Below are 5284 nucleotides of genomic sequence, written 5' to 3' on the forward strand. Positions count from 1 at the left end.
TCACGGAGACATGAACCCACTATCGAGCATAAATACTCCCTCTTGGAGTTACTAGCATCAACTTGGCCAGAGCCTCTACTAATAACGGAGAGCATGCAAGATCATAAACAACACATATGAAATAACTTGATAATTAACATAACATGGTATTCTCTATCCATCGGATCCCGACAAACACAACATAGAGTATTACGGATAGATGATCTTGATCATGTTAGGCAGCTCACAAGATCCAACAATGAAGCACAATGAGGAGAAGACAACCATCTAGCTACTGCTATGGACCCATAGTCCGGGGGTGAACTACTCACTCATCACTCCGGAGGCGACCATGGCGGTGTAGAGTCCTCCGGGAGATGAATCCCCTCTCCGGCAGGGTGCCGGAGGAGATCTCCGCGAATCCCCCGAGATGGGATCGGCGGCGGCGGCGTCTCGATAGGTTTTCCGTATCGTGGTTTTTCGCATCGGGGTTTCGCGACGGAGGCTTTAAGTAGGCGGAAGGGCGAGTGGGGGGCTAACGAGGGGCCCACACCATAGGGCGGCGCGGGCCCCCCTTGGCCGCGCCGCCATGTGGTGTCGCCACCTCGTGGCCCCACTTCGTATGCTCTTCGGTCTTCTGGAAGGTTCGTGGCAAAATAGGCCCCTGGGTCTTCGTTTCGTCCAATTCCGAGAATATTTCGTTACTAGGATTTCTGAAACCAAAAACAGCGAGAAAACAAGAACCGGCACTTCGGCATCTTGTTAATAGGTTAGTTCCAGAAAATGCACGAATATGACATAAAGTGTGCATAAAACATGTAGGTATCATCAATAATATGGCATAGAACATAAGAAATTATCGATACGTCGGAGACGTATCAATGTTGTGTTTGTTGGGATCCGATGAATATGGAATACTATGTCAAGTTGATTATCAATCTATCAGATATGTTGTTTATGTTCTTGCATGCTCTACGTTGCTAGTAGAGGCTCTGGCCAATTTGATACTTGTGACTCCAAGAGGGAGTATTTATGCTCGATAGTGGGTTCATGCCTCCATTGAATGCGGGACAGTGATGGAAAGTTCTAAGGTTGTGGATGTGTTGTTGCCACTAGGGATAAAACATCGATGCTTTGTCTAAGGATATTTGTGTTGATTACATTACGCACCATACTTAATGCAATTGTCTACGTTGTTTGCAATTTAATACTTGGAAGGGGTTCGGATGATAACTCTGAAGGTGGACTTTTTAGGCATAGATGCATGTTGGATAGCGGTCTATGTACTTTGTCGTAATGCCCTGATTAAATCTCATAGTAGTCATCGTGATATATGTATGTGCATTGTTATGCCTTCTCTATTTGTCAATTGCCCAACTGTAATTTGTTCACCCAATATGCTATTTATCTTATGGGAGAGACACCACTAGTGAACTGTGGACCCCGGTCCATTCTTTACATCTGAAATACAATCTACTGCAATACTTGTTCGTTACTGTTCTTCGCAAACAAACATCATCTTCCACACTATACATTTAATCCTTTGTTACAGCAAGCCGGTGAGATTGACAACCTCACTGTTACGTTGGGGCAAAGTACTTTGATTGTGTTGTGCAAGTTCCACGTTGGCGCCGGAATCCCTGGTGTTGCACCGCACTACACTCCGTCACCAACGACCTTCACGTGATCCTTGACTCCTACTGGTTCGATAACCTTGGTTTCTTACTGAGGGAAAACTTGCTGCTGTACGCATCATACCTTCCTCTTGGGGTTCCCAACGGACGTGTGTCTTGCACGCCATCAGTCGTACCCATGAGGGACGGTTCACGACAAGGAAAGAAGTAAAGAGTAAGACGAGTGGATGTCCGGCAAGTGATGCACTGTCCCCGAGCTGGTGGCGGGACGCGGCGGAACACGGTATGAGATCTGGGCGGTGCCGATGAACACTGTCCCTGAGCTGGTGGCGGGAAGGACGTTGGCTCGCCGGAAGCTGCGCGTGACACCCGACCAGGGGAGGGGCTAGACTGCGGTGTGTCGCCGGAAGGAGGAGCGGGGCGAAGGGGTCGCCGGTGGCGCCTTTGACCACTGGGAGAAGGGCGGGGATGAGAGCGGCGACTCGGTGGGGTTAGATCAGGAGAGGATGGCGAGGAGTGCTCCAGGCAGAGAAGTGGCCAGTGGCGACGGCGGACGGCTCAAGTTGACGGTTCAGATTGGGGCCTATTTCAGGTTGCAGCAACCCACCGCCGTGCGTGCTGCTGCGCTACCCATCTCTTCTTCCAGCTTTTTTCGTGAGAGAGGGGGTCAAACTCGTTTTATAAAAATCAAAAGGACGTTATTTAAATGTTTTTTAACTTTTAAAAATAAAATTTTATATTTACATGTTATCTTTTCAACTGAAAATAGGATCATATGTTGCATACACGAAAAAGAGAAATTTGTATTTCTTTGAATTGTACAAATCTAATAACTATAGTGCCATTTTGATATTTTTATGTAGGTCACATATAATCATCTAGACCCATGTTCCACTAGCTATTTCCTGTCAAACGTCACCATATTTTCATACAAGGTGTATAAAATGATGAGTGAGTTCCACCTTTTAGGCATGGACAAGGGTTGATAATATTGTTGTTCTAGGCAGAAATCGTTGTCCTCTCGGACTAGTGTAGCGTGTTTATATAGGGTACGAAAATAGGGGAAATACAAAGGAGCTCTCGGGTGCAATGCACCCCCATACTTGGAAAAATAATAATAAAAAGAAAGTTTTTAATTTTTTTTTTTTTTTGGAAATCAAAGATGATCAGGTATTGAAACAAAATATTTTCCTAGGAAATTACTTTTATTGTATCCTAGGTAAAAAAAAAACTCGAAATGCCCCATGACCAGGTATTATTCACTTTATTTTTGTCATAATTTTGTCTTTTTTGCCCTGGAGTTCATGGGAATCATTTCGTGTCCAAACATTTTTTTTACGAATACAAACTTGATCATCTTTTATTTCCAGGAAGATTCAATTTTTTTTTGACTTATTTAAATTATTATAAATTTTTTATCTATGGGGGTGCGTTGCACCCGAGAGCCATAAGTCCGCGTTAACGAAAATAGCCCCTGCTGTGGTCGTACATGTGGGGGTATAGTACGATGTGGTGTACTACTCCATATTCATATTATATTGTACATTGGATGTCTAACAACCCCTGTTAATCTAAACTTGTATGAATATTTACAGAACGTTTAAACTCATCTAGTTTATTGACAGAAAGTGGTAAAGCCATCAACAACTTGATCCTTCCACAAATAAATTTGATATCTAAAGTTTTATTTGTTACTCTTTCTCTCACAAAATGATAATCTATCTCTATATGTTCAATAGGAGCATGTAACATAGAATTTGCTGACAAGTAGGTAGCACCTAAATTGTAACACCATAGACATGGTCTTACTTGTAGCTTGTCACCGAACTCAACAAGAAGAGCTTAAACCCATATCAATTGAGCAGTGGCTTGGAGATTTGTACTCATATTCACTAGAGGGTGACATTCTTGCTTGCTTGCTTGCGAGTATTAAGGAATGTAGCAATACCTTCGGTGGATCTTCGATCATCGAGACGACCAACCTAGTCTGCATATGAAAAGCACTCGAAAGAGTAGATGATGACCATATGAATGTGATACCAACTTTTAATGTGTCTTTGACATGTCTCAAAATTCTCTTTGCGACTGTCCAATGAGTTGTTGTTGGAGCATGAAGATACTGACAAATTTTATTCACTAAAAAGACAAGTCTAAAGGTGTGAGAGTCAAATATTAAAGAGCACCAACTATGTTTCTACGTTGTGTACTATCCTTAGGGCCAAGAGAAGTTCCTTCATGCAAAGGTAGTATTTCAGATGAAGATAACGGTGTAGGATAAGATTTGCACTTTGCCGTACCAACTCTGGCTAGTGAATCTGTGGCATATTTTATTTGTGTAAGAAGTAATCCATCTCGAGATTTTTGAACCTCAATACCCATAAAGTAATACAAATCCCTAAGATCCTTGATGGCAAAATATGCATTAAGTTCTCGAAGCAAAGAAGGAAAAGCATCATGTGAAGAGCTTGTTGAGCTTGTTACTAGAATGACAACCACATATATCAAGACAACATAGTGATATCTGACTTTTGATATAAGAACAGTTAGGTATTGATGACCTACAAGAGAACATAACCGTTTAAGCACATTTCAGTGAAGTATTAATTTCGTTTTTATATCGATCCCAGCAAAGAGCCCAAAGGCAAGTGTTTTATAGGCGTTTCTATTGCACTCAAGCTGTCACAAGTCTTGAGTGAATTGACTGCAAGTAATGAAAGGGAAAAGGACGAGTGATAAGTGTGATTGAATACTAACTGATAAAATAAAGTACGAAAGTAAAAAAAGACATAAACAATAAAAGATTACGAGGGTTGTTTGGAGTTCCTACATTTGAGAAGTTAGGCGCAAAGAGATCCAGTAATAGTGATTGTGACAAATGAAATAAATGGGATTAGTGTACTAAGACATTATAATATTATGATATGAATAGACAAGCAACCCGTAAGTAGTGAAGATTCCTCTTGATAGATTTCATCTAACTATATTAGTCATGCTACATGTTACCGTCAGGCATGGTCAACGCAACAATAAAGGTCTAGACAGGATCAATGTAATAGGCATTATGGTTCCTTGTTATCTCCAGGTCATACTAGATCAACTCTGAGGTCTACCATGTCACTCGGAAGTCGCAGAAGTTCTAGTAAACAAGATCATGTATGTGGCGTCCTCTAGATCATGTATGTGGCGTCCTCTAGATCATGTATGCCGCGACGACGACCGCGACCTCGACCTCGACCTCTGCATCTGCCATTCATGGCGTCGACTCTTGAGATGGTGGCGGCTAGGGTTGGGGAGAGAGGCTCTAGATTTTGTGTTTGAGGGACGATGCGAGAGCGCCCCTTTTTATAGGCCGAAGGAAGGCGGGGGAGCGGTTGGTGGCACTCATTAACGCCGGTACAGAGAGCTAGGCGCGACGAGAAGCTTCGTTACGCCTCTACGAAAACTGCACCGTCGCTTCGCGCAACTAGGAACTAAATTTTATCCAACGTCGCTTAAAATATTTTTGGGGAAGCTTTGGTAAGCCCAAGAAAACCGGGCCTTGAAAGCCTTGAAAAGTAGACCCATATATATACCCGCACGACACCGAAGACTGAGCTGGCCGGCCTGACCCATGGACGTGGGACGCAGCATCGGGCGGCGCTTCCTTCCTCGAAAAGCACCATGAGCCAAGG

The sequence above is a fragment of the Lolium rigidum genome, chromosome 2 (genome assembly GCF_022539505.1).
Source record: "Lolium rigidum isolate FL_2022 chromosome 2, APGP_CSIRO_Lrig_0.1, whole genome shotgun sequence".
NCBI lineage: Eukaryota > Viridiplantae > Streptophyta > Magnoliopsida > Poales > Poaceae > Lolium > Lolium rigidum.